The sequence below is a fragment of the Triticum dicoccoides genome, chromosome 2B, assembly GCF_002162155.2.
Source record: "Triticum dicoccoides isolate Atlit2015 ecotype Zavitan chromosome 2B, WEW_v2.0, whole genome shotgun sequence".
NCBI classification, from domain to species: domain Eukaryota; kingdom Viridiplantae; phylum Streptophyta; class Magnoliopsida; order Poales; family Poaceae; genus Triticum; species Triticum dicoccoides.
Genome location: NC_041383.1, coordinates 268,142,745 through 268,164,369, shown reverse-complemented (window position 1 = coordinate 268,164,369; position 21,625 = coordinate 268,142,745).

The window sequence follows — 21,625 nt, the reverse complement described above, 5'->3', positions numbered from 1 at the left end:
CACGCTAAAATGTATTTTATTAACACGGTACAGACTCAAACTACCATTTCTTTCTTTCATATATGGGCTGACAGGTGGGCCCCATGGTTACGCGCCCCGATGGTGCAACACTAGTTGCGCCACGTGGAACGTTTGACTGGTCAATTGATTGTGTCATCAACAAAATACGGAGTTATCGGATGAGCCAGTGACCGTATAATCATGACATGTATTTTTTTAACACGTTACAGACGCACAGACCCTACGCCTATGAGCATCTTGGAGAGAGTGGGCCAGCATATGATCTTGAGATTTTACAAAGTCACCATAGGTGCCTCGTAGTCGAGTGGAACGTCTCCTCCCACCGAACGCACATCGCCGGAAAATACTGAAATTAACCCAAGATAAATGCGAGCACCGGGACTTTAAACTTGGTGGGCTCGAGAAACCACTGTGCTCCTAACCATTCAACCACATGTTGGTTAGCACGACAAAATGTATGTGGTGACCGTGATGAGCTTATTCTGAAGTCTAGTGACCATATCGTGCTTTCACTTCAAATACAACGACCGTAAGTGTCGTCAACAAAATACGGAGCACGCATCAAATGGAAATTCTGTCAGTGTCATCAAGAAAATACGGAGATGTATCGTGTGTTAGATACCGTATGATCACCACGAGAATGTATACGGTGACCATAATGAGCATATTCTGAACTCCAGTAACCGTATAGCGCTTTCGATTGAAATACAGTGATCGTCATGCGTGAAAAGTGTCGTGGGCATGCATACTTTTAGAGGGCCGAGAGATAGTTTGTGTGCGTACGTGAAAGTGGTGTAGAAAGAGGGGATGTCCGATGGAGACAAGGAGAGATATGCCCTTAGTTTCTCTTTCCCGTTACTAATATTTTAGGAGAATATATAAACATTCACAATGCAGAACAAATATTTTTGGATGCACCATGCAATGAACTTTCATGTATAACATTGTACTATTGTATATGCTTATTTTCTTAGTGGCCGATTGCGTGTGTGGTGTGGTGGGCACATCATTTCTAGTTGTGGTGGGTCAACATGAGGACTCATGGGTCGGTTCCATCATGCGCCACATAGGTTGGATCGAGATGCGTTATACGAAGACCCATGTGGAGGAATCGGCGTACAACACGAAGCTAGCTACCAGAGTCACGGAGGACTCTATCCCCACTGGTGATAAGCTGACTATATATGATTTGTAACCCTAGGCCCCCAGTATGTTATAGAAGCTTGGGGGCTAGTTCGTCGATAGTATACACACACGCACAATGCCTGGTATTCACGTGTACTTTGTACACACCCCTATCACTAATATACAGTACTAGGAGTAGGCTTTTTCCTCAACTGCAAGGGTATGAACTAGGGTAAAACTTTGCCTCGTATTACCATCCAGCCTAACAGTCAGGGATATCCTACCGAATGATATGATGGAATCATATCTACCAACTACTAAAAGAGAGTGTCTGGGGGGGCAATCTGTGCGAGAGAGGCCTAAAGATAATGTGCGTGCAAGAGACACGTAGGCACATATATGTGCGTATAGAGGGCTAGTAGAGACCGTGCACGTGTAGATAGGCATGTGAGAGAAATAGTGTTTTCCAACTGAGATTAGTGAAAACAGTGGTACATAGTAGTCAGAAAGAGAGAGAGATACAGAGAGAGCATGTGTGTGAGACTCCCCGACACCCCGAGAGAGATTGTGAGCATGTGTGAAAGAGAAATGCCGATGCATATAAAGTGTGTGCATTTATGCGGTAGATAGAGAGATATATAGCACGTTTGTGAGAAGGGGCCGAGGCAAAGTGCATCTACGTGTAAAAGGCGGTTCTACGCATTAAATTAAAATATAAATGGCATTATTATTTTTGGATGAGATCATGAATTTTGCAAATTGTGTATGGACGAAAATCGATCTATCAGACACCCATACTCTATTGAATTCTAGCATGTGCATGTGTTTATTTCATATTATCGATCCATAGAGTGAGAGCGGTTTGAAATACAGGCAATGGATGCTTTTGCAATTCATATATAAACATTAATTAGTGCATTCCATGTTGTTAGTGTGAAGCACTTTATACATTTGTCACTTGCATGGATACATTCCAAATTGCTAGCTACGAAATAGAATACATGTTGAATTCAACATAAAGGGGGTTTCGAAGATTCGAATTCATAGGAAGTGCATTCATCTATTTGAACCCGAGATAATGGTATTTGTAAATCAGATGTAAAAGGAGGCATCAATCTTTGTTGTGCATTTGAACATGCTATATATATTCATATGCATGTCTAACTTTTTTTTGCAACCAAGGATATTATATCTGGAACCATGCATGAACTGAGGTAAGTTGCATATTTTTTAATATATACTCGTGTACAATGTATATTCAAATGTACCACCTCCATTCCAAAGTAAAGATTTGTGAACTTTGACAAATCTTGAATGTTCAATTCAAGATAACCGAAAACGTTAATGCTTCTGCTCCCAAATATTGAACGAAGAGCCAAATAGGCCTCTGGTCCCCCGAAACCGCGCGAGACTAATGTTTGGTGGTACGAAATTACTGTCCTGACTCTGGCCCGTGTAGCCTATCAGCCTGATGTCCAAAGGTCTAAACCGGGGTAGGTTTATAACTTCACCAAGATGCCAGTCTCAACCGCCTCCGAGAAGCATTCATACATCGTGGGCGCCTAAACACCCATGCGCTCGGCCGAAATCTATCCCGCCCACATTTGGGACACCTGAGATTACTGTCCTACCCCCAACCCGCAATATGTTCGAAATTTTAGATGGGGCCAAAGTTTGTAACTTTCCCCAAATTTTAAACAAGCACGTCCTGATACGTCTCCAACGTATCTATAATTTTTGATTGCTCCATGCTACTTTATCTACTGTTTTGGGCAATATTGGGCTTTATTATCCACTTTTATATTATTTTTGGGACTAACCTATTAACCGGAGGCCCAGCCCAGATTTGCTGTTTTATGCCTATTTCAGTGTTTCGAGGAAAAGGAATATCAGACGGAGTCAAAACGGAACGAAATCAACTCGAGAAGTTATTTTTGGAAGGAAAGCCACCCGATGGACTTGGAGTGCACGTCAGGAGATACGGGAGGTGCTCACGAGGGTGGGGGGCGCGCACACACCCCCTGGGTGCGCCCCCTGCCTCGTGGGGCCCCCGTAGCTCCTCCGATGTACCCCCTGCACCCATATATACTCTCGTACCCTAAAACTTCCAGAACGGAGATTAGATCAGAAGTTCCGCCGCCGCAAGCCTCTGTAGCCACGAAAAACCAATCGGGGCCCTCTCCGGCACCCTGCCGGAGGGGGCCATCATCACCGGTGGCCATGGAGGAGTATCCGGAGGGGTCTTCATCACCATGAAGGCCAAGGACCAGAAGGTGGAGGCCAGGGAGGAAGAAGCACAAGGGGGAGAACCTCTCCTCCTCTCTTCCGGTGGCGCCGGAGTGCCATCGGGAGGGGAATCATCGCCACGGTGGTCGTCTTCATCACCATCACCATCATCATCATCATCCTCATCTCTTTTACACGGTCCACTCTCCCGCACCCCGCTGTAATCCCCTACTTAAACATGGTGCTTTATGCCACATATTATGATCCAATGATGTGTTGCCATCCTATGATGTTTTGAGTAGATATCTTTTGTCTTTGGGTTGATTGATGATCTAGATTGGTATGAGTTGTATGTTTTACTTTGGTGTTGTCCTATGGTGCCCTCCGTGTCGCACAAGCGTGAGGGGTTCCCGCTTTAGGGTGTTGCGATACGTTCATGATTCGCTTATAGTGGGTTGGTGAGTGAACAGAAGCACAAACCCGAGTAAGAGGGATTGTTGCGTATGGGAACAAAGAGGACTTGATGCTTTAATGTTATGGTTGGGTTTTACCTTAATAATCTTTAGTAGTTGCGGATGCTTGCTAGAGTTACAATCATAAGTGCATATGATCCAAGTAGAGAAAGTATGTTAGCTTATGCCTCTCCCTCATATCAAACTGCAATAGTGATTAACGGTCTTGTTAACAATTCCCTAGGACAATTCCGCACACCGATCCACCATTATTCCACACTGGCTATTTATATTATTTAGTATTTTATTCTAACTTTATGATAATAGCACCTACTTTTATGTTTTAGCTCTCCTATGTCATGCAAAGTTATCCTCTCCATACCCACAACGTAGTTTTATTTCTCGTTGCTACTTGGAAGCAAACATTTGGTGCACGTAGAGTCGTATCAGTGGCAGATAGGGCTTGAGAGAATATTGATTTTACCTTTAGCTCCTTGTGGGTTCGACACTCCATACTTATCACTTCCATCTTTGGAAAGTGCTACGATGATTCCTTGCACTTGGGGATTATCGAGCTCTTTTCTGGTGCCGTTGCCAGGGAGCAATAGCGTGGGGTTGATATTCTCGTGTGTGCTTGTTTGCTTCCTTCACTAAGTAGATTTTGTGTTTCCTTTTTGTTTTTGTTTAGTTGTGGATGAAATATACAAAAAACATTTAAAAATGAAAAATCCAAAAAAAATTATTACTTGCCCTTCATGCCTAATAAGTTTTTCGAAAAGAGAAGTGATTGGAAGGTTTTGCAATGAAGAAGTGAGGGTCGACCTTGAGCACTTGTGCTCGTGCTCATGGAAACAATGTAGAATTTTTCATGGAAGTTTCTCTGTAAATAATTATCCCCTTGTATATATTCCTTGTATTATAAAAATAATATGCCAAGCTTTGGCTTTAGGATGATTAGATTGCTTGTTTACTATGTGCAAAACAAAAACAGAAACTTTGGCTGTAGTGCATGATTTTACATTTCTAACTAGAAAGTCAAATGGTTCTGATTCTTTTTTAACATTACTTCTGTGAAAAATTTTCAAATTGTCAAATTTAGTTTATAATTTTAGGAGTTATAGAAGTTTGCCAAACTTCAAAATTACTACAGACTGTTCTGTTTTTAACAGATTCTGTTTTGCATGTGTTGTTTGCTTATTTCGATGAATCTATGAGTAATATCAGAAGGTATGAACCATAGAGAAGTTGGAATACAGTAGATTTAACATCAATACAAATAAAGAATGAGTTCATTGCAGTACCTTAAAGTGGTAGTTTTCTTTATTACACTAACGGATCTCACAAGTTTTTGTTTAAGTTTTTGTGAATGAAGTGTTTGAAGAACGAGGAGTTACCGATGTGAGAAGAATTAAGAGAGACAAGAGTTCAAGCTTGGGGATTCCCAAGGCACCCCAAGTAAATATTTCAAAGGATACTCAAGCATCTAATCTTGGGGATGCTCCGGTTGGCATCCCATCTTTCTTCTTCAACAAATATTGGTATACCTCGGTTTTTGTTTTTTTCACATGATTTGTGTCCTTTGTGTTTTTACTTTTCTTCAAGAACCATGCTAGCATGAGATATCCCTTCATTGATTTATATAATACTTCATGTGCTTCACTTAAATCTTTTTAAGTATGATCTTATAGAATTGCTCTTCGTGCTTCACTTAAATCTTTTGAGTATGCTTCATGTGCTTCACTTATACATTTTGAGTTTGGATATTGGTTAGTTGTAGAATGCTCCATGAACTTCACTTATATCTTTTGGAGTATAATACTATCATTTAAAGTGGGTTTGGAAGAGTGTCAACTTTAGGAATTAGTGATCCCACTATTTTGGAAGATATTGAATCTTAGTGTGATATTTATGAAAGGGGATTTGGAAGAGTGTCAACTTTAGTTAGTAATGATTCCACTATTTTGGAAGAAGTTCCAATTGAGTATGAGAACAAAGTTGTTACCCATGATGCCTCTGAAAATTATTATGAGGGAGGAATACGTGCGTGTAGGAGTTGCAATAATATTAAGTTTCCTCCCTATGTGCTTAAAGTTTTGAAAGTTATGCTTGTTTTACCTTCCTATGCTAGTTGATTGTTGTTCTTATAAATTGTGTACTCACAAAGTCCCTAGGCATAGGAAGTGTGTTAGATTTAAATGTGCTAGTCATATTCTTCAAGACGCTCTCATTGTGCTTTAATTCCTATCTTTTATGTACGCATCATTGAAATCATCATGCCTAGCTAAAAGGCATTAAAGAAAAGCGCTTGTTGGGAGACAACCCAACATTTACCCTTACTGTTTTTGTGTGTCTACATGATTAATCTATTGTAGTAATCATGTTTTATAGCTTTTGTTTCAATAAAGTGCCATGTAAGACCTTTGGGAAGACTTGGGTGAAGGTTAAAGTGATCTTGCTGTAAAAAACAGAAACTTTGCGCTCACGAGAATAGATGTCATTTTTTTACGGAAGAGTGATTTTGAGTTGATTCTTTTTGAAGAAGATTAATAGACAAATTCCTCACGTCCACCAATTTATTTCATAATTTTTGGAGTAGCAGAAGTATGGTTATTGTTCAGATCATTACAGACAGTTCTGTTTCTGACAGATTCTGTTCTCATTGCATAGTTTGCTTGTTTTCTAGATTCTATGACTTATATTTCTCAATATAAATTGTAGAAATGATATGGTACAGTATGCATTGTGTTAGAACAATTATGAACCTTGTGTTTGACAGTACCCAAGTGCATGGTTTACTCTTTATCATACTAACCTATCTCACGAAGTTTGGATGAGTTTTGTGTGATTGAAATTTTCAAGTTTTGGGTAAGATATCGATATGAGGAGAATAAGGAGTGGAAGGACCCTAAGCTTGGGGATGCCCGAGGCACCCCAAGGTAATATTCAAGGAAGACTCAAGCGCCTAAGCTTGGGGATGCCCCGTAAGGCATCCCCTCTTTCGTCTTCAAAACTATCGGTACACCTTACTCGGAGCTATATTTTTATTTGTCACATGATATGTGTTTTACTTAGAGCGTCATTTTCTTTTGTTAGTATTTGCTTGTTGTTATTTAGAATAATGTTTTGCATCTTTATTTTCAATAAAAATGTCAAGGATAGCCTTTACCATGCTTATTTTGCCAGTATACATGTTGCTGTTTGAAAACAGAAAGTTTACCGCTGTTGCAAAAATTCCCTAGAAAAGTCAGAGCATGATATAATGTTGAAACTTTTTGCATAATGAGATCTGATAAATATAATACAGTGGGAATTTTCTCTCATAATTTTTGGAGTTAGGGAAGTATTGATACTCTTGCATTCTTTACAGACTATACTGTTTTGGCAGATTGCTGTTATGGTTGCATTGTTTGGATATGTTTGCTTGTTTAATGATTCTATTTGAGGATAGGAGTGTTAAATATGCATAGGCATTTAGTATTCAATGTTGAATAATAATTCTAGTAATTTTCTACAGTAAAAAATGATAAGGTTTTGCGTTGGTTTATACTAACCTATCTCACGAGTTCTTGTTGAGTTTGGTGCGTATGAAGCTTTTGAGATTTAGAAAACCGACATATAAAAGGAATTAAGGAGAAACAGAAGCTCAAGCTTGGGGATTCCCAAGGCACCCCAAGACATTATTTGAAGAAGTCTCAAGCATCTAAGCTTGGGGATGCCCCGGTAGGCATCCCACCTTTTCTCTTCAACAACTATCGATTAGTATCGGTTGAACCTAAGTTTTTGCTTCTTCACATGAGTTGTGCTATCCTTGCAATGTAATATTTTTTGCTTGCTGTTTGAATAAAATCATTGGATCTGAAATAGTGAATGAAAAAGAATCCTCCCATGGCTAGTTAGTAATTATTTGCCTACTCAGTGCCCTTCACTCAAATCTTTTGGAGTAGTTTGTCATTTACTCTTGTGCTTCACATATATCCTATGAGTAAATGGGGGAATGAATTGAATGTCATAAATCTGAATTTTTTATATGTTTCATATCCTTATAACATGGTTAGTGATGACTTCACACATAGAAAGTATGAGGCATAAAAGTTGTTGAGAGTTGGCAACCGTAGTTTTGGTCATCGTTGCAATTAATAGGAAGTAATAAGGAAAGAGAGGTTCACATACAAATATATTATCTTGGACATCTTTTATTGTTGTGAAGCACTCATTAAGTATGACATGCTAAAAGAGTTGATGTTGGACAAGGAAGACAACGTAGTGGTTTATGTTTTCCGACATCTCAGTTAAAGTATATTGTCATTGACCTTCCAAACATGTTGACCTTGCCTTTCTCCCTCATGCTAGCCAAATTCCTAGCACCAAGTAGAAATACTACTTGTGCTTCCAAATACCCTTAAAACCAGTTTTCCCATGAGAGTCCACCATATCTACCTATGGATTGAGTAAGATCTTCAAGTAAGTTGTCATCGGTGCAAGCAATAAAAATTGCTCTCTAAATATGCATGACTTATTAGTGCGGAGAAAATAAACTTTGTACGAACTTGTTGTGGACGCAATAAAAGCGACAGACTGCATAATAAAGGTTCACATACAAGGGGCAATATAAAGTGACGTTCTTTTGCATTAAGATTCTGTGCATCAACCCTAAACGCGCATGACAACCTCTGCTTCCCTCTGCGAAGAGCCTATCTTTACTTTATGTTTTTACTTTATGCTTGAGTCAAGGTGATCTTCACCTTTCCCTTTTTTTATTTTATCCTTTGGCAAGCTCTTCGTGTTTGAAAGATCATGATATATATATCCAATTGGATGTAAGTTAGCATGGGCTATTATTATTGACATCACCTAAAGGTGAATACGTTGGGAGGCAATACAATAAGCCCCTATCTTTCTCAGTGTCCGGCTAAAACTCCATAACCACAAGTATTTCGTGAGTGTTAGCAATTATAGAAGACTGCAAGATAGTTGAGTATGTGAACTTGCTGAAAAGCTCTATTCTTGACTCTTTCTAATGTTATGATAAATTGCAATTGCTTCAATGACTGAGATTATAGTTTGTTAGTTCTCAATGAAGTTTCTGAACCATGCTTGACATTGCGAATAGATTGTTACTTGATCATGAAAAGTTTTATGAGATAAGCTGCTATTATGACACATATTGATGCTAGAAAAAGTGATTGGAATTATCATTGATCAAACTTAAGCACTTACTAGCACTCCGCATAAAAAGTTATCTTTTTATCATTTACCTACTCGAGGACGAGTGTCGGAGTAATTGGACACGAATACCCCGAAGACGGCGAGACGATATTTCAAGACATTGGGGCTAGCAAAGCCCCTCAGTCCGACTGCCCGGCTGCTCCTGCCGGCTTCCCGTCCGACTGCTCTGCCCGGTCGGCTGCCGGCTGCCGACTGCGCCCACCAATCAGCTGCCGACTGCCGGCTGCCATACTGTGACGTCATCTACAGTGTACCGGTCCCCTTGGCACTATTTTATAAAGTGCCCAGGGGACAAGCATGACATGCACCACACCTTTCATGGGCATGGTGCCCCATGCCCACTTGCCCCCCACGCCACTCACTTAGCTTAGGAAATAAGCTAGCCATGCCCATATATATATACCACCCATCCATCCATCCACTCTAGGCTCACACACACATGCCCCATGCTCCCTCATGGTGGAGATGCCTCATGCCCACTAGCTAGCTAGCTCATACACATATGAGACATATACAAAGCCAAATGCTTATAACACTCATCCGGATATAGCTCCAGGAGCACTCTGTACCAGATATATCAGATACACTCAGACATGCAGCAGTAGGAGTATTATCTCTCTGGAGAGCTCTGAAGCTGGGTAAACCACCACGTGCTATTCGCATACCCGCTCCCGGGCCTATCAGCAGCAGTCTTGCCCTCACACGAAGCCACCTTGTGGCATATGTCGTCTTGCAACCCCCGTGAGAATACCACGACATTTGGCGCCCACCTTGGGGCGGTACTATGCTACCGCACTGCTGCTGGTTTCGCTGTCCGAGCGGGACCCTTTTTTCTTCATCACCTCTGCCACGGCGTCGCGCCGTCTCTCCTGTAGTACTCGGGGGATCGACATCGACCCGCCCCCCGGAGCGGCTGCGAGGGGTGGCGCGTCCTCGTCGTCGGCCTCGCCACCTTCGTCATCATCATCGTCGCGACGCCGGCTGTCCGTGCGCGCGCCTTGCGCGGGGCTTCGTTTCGGTCGACCGTGGCCATCCACGCGCCGCTTGCATCTGCTGCCCTCCTCGCTGCGCCTTGCTCTGGCCGAAACACGCTTTTGCTCCTCCATATATCATCTACAAGCTAGCTAGATGCCTCAGTCAAACAATAGTCAAACAGTCAAACCATTGGCCATACACAAGCCAGATATTCCTCATATACTGGTCGGATGATGGTCATGCACTTCCCATGCATTTTGTCAGATGCAACACAGACATTGAGGCCTCCTTTGGTTCATAGGATTGGAAAATCATAGGAATAGGAAAGTCATAGGAAATGAGATGACATGCATCTCAAATCCTATAAATAGGAATAGAAAAAGAGATGCCCTTTGATTCACACCATAGGATTTTTTCCATTGAGTCTAGGCTAATGTTTGTTTTCCTATGAAATGTGGAGGATAGGAAGAATTCCTCCATAGGAATAGGATTTCGTTCCTACAAACCAAAGAGCTCTGAAGGAATTTTTCCTATAGAAATCCTATCCTATGAAAATCCTACAAAATTCCTCCAAACCAAAGGAGGCCTGAGTATGCTCGACACATAAACGAGCTTGGCTCCACTCGCGGCCGCTGCTCATCGCCTGTGCCGGCCGCCTCGCTCGACCCACGCTCCTTGGCTGCTGCTAGAGCTGCTATGCCCCGGCCTGCTACTGCCGCCAACCGCTACCGCGGCGTCGCGTCCGCTCTGGTCCAGCGCGCCACCCTCACCCTGCTACTGCTGCTTTCTGCTGGCCCTCACGCTTCGCCGCTGCTGCCATTCCCTCAGCTTCCCAGCACCACTCCAGCGACCACGCGCGTTGCCGCTGCCCTCGGGCTCCCCGTTGCAGAGCCGCACCCTTCACGCGCGCGGGGCTTCGCCCGCTTCGGCCCAGCGCCCGACTGACCGCGCCCGAACCGCCGCCGACTGCGTCTGCCTCGCCGCTTCCGGGTTCCCTGCCTTCCCGGCTCCCGTGCCGACTTCTCCGTACGCGCGGGCCCACCCGCGGCCGCCTGGCCGCCCCCACCTGCTCCACGCCCGCCGGCTTCTGCCGCCCGGCCGGCTCCGCCTTCGCCCCATGCCGCGTCCGGCTCCGCCAGGCCTCTGCTTCGACCGTGCCCGGTCCTCCTCATCGTCGGCTGGCTCCGCGCCCGGCCACGCGCTAGCGCTTGCCGGCTCTACCTCATCTCCGCCGGCTCCGTCCGGCTGCCCGCGATGCGACGGCCCGAGACCTGGCTGCGCCCAGCCTCTCTGTGCTAGGCCGGCTGCTCTGCCTCGTGTCCCGGCCGCCCGGGCCCCACCTTCGCCTCGTCTTTGCCTCCCCATCGTCCGATGGTGCTTCGCGAGGCCCGTGCGCCAGCCCCGCCCGTTCGTCCGCCTCGACCATCCGGGTCCTCCACTGACTGGTCGCGCTTGCAGGCCCTCCGCGTCCCGGCCGCCTGCTCACCCCGCCCGTCTGTCCAACTAGCCGGCGCCGGCCTCCCGCACAGGCATCCTGCGACGCCGACTTCCCACATCGGCTCTGCCTCGGCACCTCCGTCCAGGCGCGCCTGGCCACCTCTGGGCCCGGCCTCGCCCCGCACTCCCTGGCCGCTTCGTTCGGCTGCCACCTCGCGCTGGCTCCGCGTGCCCCTGCCGGCTCCCTCCCTCTGCGCCCCGGTCGGCTCCCACCCCTTGTGCCCTCGGGCCGGCTGGAGAAGGGAGAGAAGAGAGAGTGAGAGGACGGCCAGGACAAGAAAGAAAAAAGGCGGCTGCCCTAGTGGCCGACTGGAAAAGAAAGGGGTCGACTACCCGTTAAAAAAAGGAAGCGTTTGGGGCCGGGGCACCGGCCGAAGCTTCGGCCGGTCCAGTCCACGCGCGCACGCCGCGACCCAGTCGCCAGCAACCACGTGGCGCTGCGGATCTCGCGAATCTCGCCTCATTCCTGTCTCGCAGCTCCGCGGATCTCGTCTCCATCCTCATCTCCTGCAGCGCCGGCGCCCACATCTCGCCATCGGCCATGGAAGGTCGAATCCCCTGCGCGTCCATGGATGTAGATCTCACCCCGCCATGCTTTACAGCCCGTTTCGCCATTGGATGCAGCCCGTTGACCAATCCCCATCCCCGGCGGTTGCAAGTCCCACACGTCTCGTGCTTCTGCCTCGCCGCCGACGAGCCGGACGGCGATGGTCGACACCGGAGGCTTCTGAAGAATCGTCGCACCCCCACATGTTGCAACCGTTTTAAAAAAAGCTTCATCCCCTAGATGAAAAGCTTCAACCGGATGTAGAGAAAGCTACAAGCGGTCAGCGCCATCGCCGGAAAGCTACAACCGTTGACATGAAATGTTACATCCTTCGATTAAAAAAGCTTCAACCGAAACGATACAAAAAGCCTTGACCAAGTGCTGCTAAAAAGAAAATAGCTACAACTTTTGGTAAAAAAGCTTCAACGGTTGTTGGAAAAAGCTCCCACCATTGAGAGAGAAAGCTACAACTAGACACTATGAAAATAAGAAAGCTTCAACCAGCGACGGCTGGAGGTGGAAGAAGATGATAAAATGCTGCAGTTTTGCTACATGCTTCAACCGGCATAGATTTTTGCTACAACTGGCATAGCATTTTGCTACAACTAGCGTCACGTTTTGCTACAACACACAGCCGGCGTCGCGGTTTTGCTACAACTAGCATCGTTTTTTGCTACAACCGGCATAATGTTTTGCTACATCCATCATGGCTGAGCTGCGACCCAGCACGGGTTTTCGTGAATTCTGGCGGCGAGATCCAGCACGGGGGGCAGGGGTGCATGCTGCAACCAGTCGCCGGCGAGCTGCTACGGGCTCGCGGCGAGCTGCAACCTCGACCGGCCATAACAGAGCTCGAGCCCAAATCCATGGCGGCAAGGAGGTCATGACGTATGTAAGACATGATTGAAGCAATCCCAAGGCGGCTTGATAGGTGGGGGAGCTCCTCGTCGACGTGATTCGGCCGCGGGGAACGAATAACAGGCGGATCTAGCCGCCGCCGCCGCGGATCGGGGACGGTCAGTCGCGGGGGGATCCAACTCCCTGTTTTTCTTCTTGTGCCTGTTCGTACACGGTCGCAACAAAACTGTTCTTTTTTGCTGCAACGGTTGCTTCAGTCCGTGTATGCGCGCAGATCTAACGGTCCATACAAACCGCATCGGACGGCTGGGCCTCGACCGGCCCAACTGTTGGGCCGGTGCGCCGGCGCAGATCGCTGCCCTTAAAAAAAAGAAGAAAAAGGAAAGAAATTGGGCCGGGTGGAAAAGAGAGATCCGGCTGACCGAGTCAATAGCCGGCTGCTCGTATGGAGTCAGAAAAAAAAAGAGTAGAAGGGCCGGCTGCTCAGATGCCAAAGTAGCAGGCCGACTGCTAGAAAAAAAAGAGAAAGAAAGTGGCCGACTGATGAGAAGTCAGAGTAGACTGCTGCAAAAAAGAAAAAGAAGAGAAAGGAAGTGCACTGATGGGTGCACTGCATACATGCATGCCTAGTCGGCTGCCGACTGCTCTGGTTGTACGCGCGCCCATGCACGGCCTGGCCGGCTGCCAACTGCGCTGGTGGAGCGCGCTACACCCAGCGGGTGCGCTGACGCGTCCCCACGAGAGAGAAGACAAAGTAGTTGCCGGGAGATCCGGCCCGACTGCTCAGCAGTCGGCCCGAATCTCGGGGGTTACACCGAGCGGGTGCGCTGACGCGCCCCGGCGAGAGAGAAGACAAAGTAGTCGCCGGGAGATCCGGCCCGACTGCTCAGCAGTCGGCCCGAATCTCGGGGGCTACACCCAGCGGGTGCGCTGGTGCTCCCCCGTGAAGATTGCACACAAGAGAAGAGTTTTTTCCGGTTGCCAGCAGCCGGCAGAAGAAAAAAAAGAAGAAGAAAAAGGGCGTTGCAAGACGCCTCGCCGCCTGTCCAGTCGAGCCTGACCGGCCAGGACCCCCCTTCGAGCACTCGGGGGTCAATGGCTACACCCAGCGGGTGCGCCGGCGCGCTCCGCAAGCGCCGAGTCGCGCCGGCTGCCTTCAACGACCGCGACTACACAAAAATCAATGTGAGCTCCTCACCCGCATATTTTTTGCACCGCGAGAGCACGGATAACCCCGAGCGATGCTCGGGGGCTATCTCCGCATTTTATTACAGTTGCATCACTGATCGCCCCGGCGCCAGCCAGAGTTGGCCCGGGGGCTGGTCGCTTGGCCTGAGACGTTAGTTCCCGCAGACGGCTTAGTAGCGTGCGCGTTACCAAACGCCCACTCGGAATCATAGAACGCAGAGCGGCTGTCCGGCTGGCAAGAGTGAACGCTGGAGGCCACCCACGCGAAAAATGTCCGGGAAGAAAAACGGTTTCTCGGCTTCCACACGGTCGGGTTTCATGGAGGCGTTTGAATGCAGCAATGAGGCGTGTTTAGCCGGGCGTGCAGCGAGTGGCGCCCTCGACTCTGATGTAGGACAGCGCGCCGTTCTTCCACTGACATGTGGGCTCTTTGGGTACATGGCCTGCATGTCAGTGACCCAACGCAGGCAGCACACAGCAGAGGAACCTTTGGTGGGCCAAGGCGGTCAGAAGCGGGCATTTCATAAACCGATGATTGTTCATTGAGTATGACGTCATCCTTTTCATGTAGATAAGCCTACTATGTTGATAGCTCATTCGATACGTTGTAATTCATAAAGACCACTACAAATATCAACGTTCTACTTATCACACATAAGATTGATTAATACCCGTAACAATCCATGTCCTTAACAAAGGGTGCATGCATGTATAGGTTGAGCATGTGTCTTGCGTTATGTGATGTGTGCATCCAAGCGTGCGAGTGTTGCGTGCGTGCAAGGGTACGTTTCAGTGTTGCATGCATGTGTGCGTACGTGCGTGTGTTCGTGAGTGCATGTGTACGTGTCAATGTTGCACGCCTGCATGCGTGCGTGTGTTCGTTATGTGTATATGTCAGTGTTGCACGCCTGCATGCGTGCGTGTCTTGCGCGCGTGCATGTGTACGCGCGAGGTGAGGCTACACGTCAGTCGACTGACTTTTTCATCTTTGGTCATTAGATTTTCCAACCGTTGGATATGAAATCAAGGGCCTGCAGTTTATCATCAAACTCCACCCCCCTGAGCCGCCAGTCACCACCGGCCGAACCGCCGGCCCCCATCGCCCGCGGTCGGCCTGCGCCGCCATGACGCCCCGCCTGCCCCAAAACCACTCCTCACCGCCGGTCCATCGCTGCACCGGCTATCCTTCTAGGCCCCCTGCACCGAGCTTTTTCTCCGGCGATCCCGAACCCACCGCGCAATCAACGCGCCCCCCACTGCCGGCGACTGCCAACCAGAGGTCTCACGACTTCGAGTACCCACCGACCACTAATTTATTACCATTTCTGTCCTTCATATATGCGCTGACGGGGTGGGGCCTATGGTAATGTGCGCTGCTGAATGTGGACCGTTTGACTGGTCAATTGATCATGTCATCAACAAATTACGGAGCTGTATGGTGAGCCGGTGACCGTATGATCACCCTAAAATGTATTTTATTAACACAGTACAGACTCAAACTATCATTTCTTTCTTTCATATACGGGCTGATAGGTGGGCCCCACGGTTACTTGCCCCGATGGTGCAACACTAGTTGCGCCACGTGGAACATTTGGCTGATCAATTGATTGTGTCATCAACAAAATACAGAGTTATCGGGTGAGCCAGTGACCGTATAATCATGACATGTATTTTTTTAACACGTTACAGACACAAGGGCTCGCGCAAGCACTCACCGCTATAAGCGCACACACACAGACCCTACGCCTATGAGCACCTTGGAGAGAGTGGGCCAGCATATGATCTTGAGATTTTACGAAGTCACCATAGGTGCCTCGTAGTCGAGTGGAACGTCTCCTCCCACCGAACGCACATCGCCGGAAAATACTGAAATTAACCTAGGATAAATGCGAGCACCGGGACTTTAAACTTGGTGGGCTCGAGAAACCACTGTGCTCCTAACCATCCAACCACATGTTGGTTAGCACGACAAAATGTATGTGGTGACCGTGATGAGCTTATTCTGAAGTCTAGTGACCATATCGTGCTTTCTCTTCAAATACAATGACCGTAAGTGTCATCAACAAAATACGGAGCATGCATCAAATGCAAAGTCCATCACTGTCATCAAGAAAATAGGAAGACGTATCGTGAGCTAGATACCGTATGATCACCATGAGAATGTATATGGTGACCATAATGAGCATATTCTGAACTCCAGTGACCATAGAGCGCTTTAGATTGAAATACAGCGACCGTCATGCGTGAAAAGTGTCGTGGGCATGCATACTTTTAGAGGGCCGAGAGATAGTTTGTGTGCGTACGTCAAAGTGGTGTAGAAAGAGGGGATGTCCGGTGGAGACAAGGAGAGATATGCCCTTCGTTTCTCTTTCCCGTTACTAATATTTTAGGAGAATATATAAACATTCACAATGCAGAACAAATATTTTTGGATGCACCATGCAATTAACTTTCATGTATAACATTGTACTATTGTATATGCTTATTTTCTTAGTGGCCAATTGCGTGTGTGGTGTGGTGGGCACATCATTTCTAGTTGTGGTGGGTCAACATGAGGACTCATGGGTCGGTTCCATCATGCGCCACATAGGTTGGATCGAGATGCGTTATACGAAGACCCATGTGGAGGAATCAGCATAGAACACGAAGCTAGCTACCAGAGTCGGGGAGGACTCTATCCCCACTGGTGATAAGCTGACTATATATGATTTGTAACCCTAGGCCCCCAGTATGTTATAGAAGCTTGGGGGCTAGTTCGTCGATAGTATACACACACGCACAATGCTTGGTATTCACGTGTACTTTGTACACACCCCTATCACTAATATACAGTACCAGGAGTATGCTTTTTCCTCAACTGCAAGGGTCCGAACTAGGGTAAAACTTTGCCTCATATTACCATCCAGCCTAACAGTCAGGGCTATCCTACCGAATGATATGATGTAATCATATTTGCCAACTATTAAGAGAGAGTGTCTGGGGGGGCAATGTGTGCGAGAGAGGCCTAAAGATAATGTGCATGCGGGAGACACGTAGGCACATATATGTGCGTATAGAGGGCTAGTAGAGACCGTGCGCATGTAGATAGGCATGTGAGAGAAATAGTGTTTTCCAACTGAGATTAGTGAAAAGAGTGGTACATAGTAGTCAGAAAGAGAGAGAGATACAGAGAGAGCATGTGTGTGAGACTCCCCGACACCCCGAGAGAGATTGTGAGCATGTGTGAAAGAGAAATGCCGATGCATATAAAGTGTGTGCATTTATGCGGTAGATAGAGAGATATATAGCATGTTTGTGAGAACGGGCCGAGGCAAAGTGCATGTACGTGTAAAAGGCGGTTCTACGCATTAAATTAAAATATAAATGGCATTATTATTTTTGGATGAGATCATGAATTTTGCAAATTGTGTATGGACGAAAATCGATCTATCAGACACCCATACTCTATTGAATTCTAGCAGGTGCATGTGTTTATTTCATATTATCGATCCATAGAGTGAGAGCGGTTTGAAATACAGGCAATGGATACTTTTGCAATTCATATATAAACATTAATTAGTGCATTCCATGTTGTTTGTGTGAAGCACTTTATACATTTGCCACTTGCATGGATACATTCCAAATTGCTAGCTACAAAATAGAATACATGTCGAATTCAACATCAAGGGGGTTTCGAAGATTCGAATTCATAGGAAGTGCATTCATCTATTTGAACCCGAGATAATGGTATTTGTAAATCAGATGTAAAAGGAGGCATCAATCTTTGTTGTGCGTTTGAACATGCTATATATATGCATGTCTATTTTTTTTGCAACCAAGGAGATTATATCTGGAACCATGCATGAACTGAGGTAAGTTGCATATTTTTTAATATATAGTCGTGTACATTGTATATTCAAATGTACCACCTCCATTCCAAAATAAGCATAGCTTTAGGATTTTCAAGAGTAAAGATTTGTGAACTTTGACAAATCCTGAATGTTCAATTCAAGAGAACCGAAAACGTTAATGCTTCTGCTCCCAAATATTGAACGAAGACCCAAATAGGCCTCTGGTCACCCGAAACCGCGCAGACTAATGTTTGGTGGTAGGAAATTATTGTCCTAACTCGGGCCCGTGTAGCCTATCATCCTGATGTCCAAAGGTCTAAACTGGGGTAAGTTTGTAACTTCAACAAGACGCCAGTCTCAACCGCCTCTGAGAAGCATTCATACACCATGGGCGCCTAAACACCCATGCGCTCGGCCGAAATCTATCCCGCCTACATTTGGGACACCTGAGATTACTTTCCTACCCCCAACCCGCAATATGTCCGAAATTTTGAATGGGGGCAAAGTTTGTAACTTTCCCCAAATTTCAAACAAGCGCGTCCTGATACGTCTCCAATGTATCTATAATTTTTGGTTGCTCCATGCTACTTTATCTACTATTTTGGGCAATATTGGGTTTTATTATCCACGTTTATATTATTTTTGGGACTAACCTATTAACCGGAGTGCCAGCCCAAATTTGCTGTTTTATGCCCATTTCAGTGTTTCGAGCAAAAGGAATATTAGAAGGAGTCAAAACGGAACGAAATCAACTGGAGAAGTTATTTTTGGAAGGAAATCCACCCGATGGACTTGGAGTGGACGTCAGGAGATACAGGAGGTGCTCACTAGGGTGGGGGCGCGCCCCCTGCCTCGTGGGGCCCCCGTAGCTCCTCCGATGTACCCCCTGCACCCATATATACTCTCGTACCCTAAAACTTCCAGAACGGAGATTAGATCAGAAGTTCCGCCGCCGCAAGCCTCTGTAGCCACGAAAAACCAATCGGGGCCCTCCGGCACCCTGCCGGAGGGGGCCATCATCACCGGTGGCCATGGAGGAGTATCCGGAGGGGTCTTCATCACCATGAAGGCCAAGGACCAGAAGGTGGAGGCCATGGAGGAAGAAGGACAAGGGGGAGAACCTCTCCTCCTCTCTTTCGGTGGCGCCGGAGTGCCATCGGGAGGGGAATCATCGCCACGGTGATCGTCATCATCAACATCACCATCATCATCATCATCCTCATCTCTTTTACGCGGTCCACTCTCCCGCACCCTGCTGTAATCCCCTACTTGAACATGGTGCTTTATGCCACATATTATGATCCAATGATGTGTTGCCATCCTATGATGTTTTGAGTAGATATCTTTTGTCTTTGGGTTGATTGATGATCTAGATTGGTATGAGTTGTATGTTTTACTTTGGTGCTGTCCTATGGTGCCCTTCGTGTCGCGCAAGCATGAGGGGTTCCCGCTGTAGGGTGTTGCAATACGTTCATGATTCACTTATAGTGGGTTGGTGAGTGCATAGAAGCACAAACCCGAGTAAGAGGGATTGTTGCGTATGGGAACAAAGAGGACTTGATGCTTTAATGATATGGTTGGGTTTTACCTTAATGATCTTTAGTAGTTGCGGATGCTTGCTTGAGTTCCAATCATAAGTGCATATGATCCAAGTAGAGAAAGTATGTTAGCTTATGCCTCTCCCTCATATGAAACTGCAATAGTGATTAACGGTCTTGTTAACAATTACCTAGGACAATTCCGCACACCGATCCACCATTATTCCACACTCGCTATTTATATTATTTAGTATTTTATTCTAACTTTATGATAACAGCACCTACTTTTATGTTTTAGCTCTCCTATGTCATGCAAAGTTATCTTGTCCATACCCACAACGTAGTTTTATTTCTCGTTGCTAGTTGGAAGCAAACGTTCGGTGCACGTAGAGTCGTATCAGTGGCAGATAGGGCTTGAGAGAATATTGATTTTACCTTTAGCTCCTTGTGGGTTCGACACTCCATACTTATCACTTCCATCTTTGGAAAAAAGTGCTACAATGATTCCTTGCACTTCGGAATTATCATGTCCCAAACCGAAACATTGTCCCCCCTTAGTTCCCGCCCTCCCTCCATTTCCCCATTCATACTCCATGGGCGCCAAAACACCCTCTCCACCAGCCATGAAACCCCAGCCTCCTCCGTCCTCCACCCCATAGTGCCCAATCCACTACCGCCCTCCTCCATCACGCCGGAGCCGGTACCCCGACGTCGTCGTCCAACGCAACCGCAACCGCAACGCCCTCAAGGACTTAGCAGCTGAAGCCAAGGTAGAGCTGCCTCCACGACGCCGACGCCGACGTGCGCCGTACCAGAACCACTCCGACTACGCCGTCCCGTGCCTCACTGCTGCCGCTCCACTATCGCAACCGTCCACCGCAGCGGAGCTGTTCCCGCTATGCCGTCGTTCGCCGCCTCGGATCTGCTTCCCTGTCGTCAACAGACAGCCATCGCACCACACTCAACAACTTGGCCATGGGTTCGTCCAAGGCTGCACCATCCTCCACAACTTCTGGTTTCCAGCGAACCACAAGAAGATCATTGGAAAACAGAAGGAGGACACATCACTGCCAGCAGAAAGAGGTACTCATCTTCCCTTATTCAGGCAAACCTTACGTTTCTGCTCACACCGTATTCATCCCAGGAAAGAAACTAGTTGAGCTCTTCTTACTGCATCTTCTTCGTGATAATGCACACGGTTTCCTCCCTTTACTATTTAACCTTTGCTAGAGGTCAATAGCCCGCCTGGATTTCAATTTAGGGTCAGTTGAACCGCAATTAAAAGAAGCAGCACCCGCTTAGGCGCGCGGAGCACCTAGTCTGCCTGTTCGCCGGGGAAGCGGCGCATCGGTGTCTATCATAGGGGTGTGGGGCGCAGGAGCTGCTTGCGCCTGATCTGGAGGTTGGCGGGGCTTGAATGGATTGCCGGGGGCGGTGCCAAGCACGGCGGTGCGGTGAGGTCGAGGGGAGGGCGCAGGCAGGGGACTGGGCCGGTGGTCGGTGTCGTTTCGAGGAAGACCGTCAACACTGACTGGCTGGAGGTAGATGAAGGCGATCTGCCCATTCTTTGTACATCGGACGGTGCAGAAAAATGGACTGACCTATTTTTTTCAGTCGAATGTTATTTTCATAGAATCTTGTAGTAATTTAGTGTGCCATGCATGTTGCAGAGCTATCATAGGTCTCCTGTCATTTATTTCTCACCGACCTGCTATCTGCTACCTTTACACTGTACTAATTGTGCACACACTTCACCCATACTCACACTATTGTTTTTTATGCATGGGTATTTCAGACTCTGACGCAGTGTTGATAAATGCTGAAAAGAAAAGGCAGAAGTCGCTCCAGTGTAATTCGAAGATAAGCACTAAGCGTTTCAGCGCTCTAAAGGATACAGTGTCAGTAGTTGGAGACAATAAACGTAGCTCTGCAGTTGATGATCTCAATTGCCACACACAACCATCCCAGGTGCTTGCTTTAACTTCGCGCTATCAAATGTGGTTGCATGTTGCATATGGTGTCTAGCTTGTATTGCTTCCAATTTGGTTAAATTGCATCTGCTTACTTTACACATTATACCTTTGATAATGACATGCCTTCCTGTTTTTGATACATAGTATTACATGTCTATTAACCTTGTTC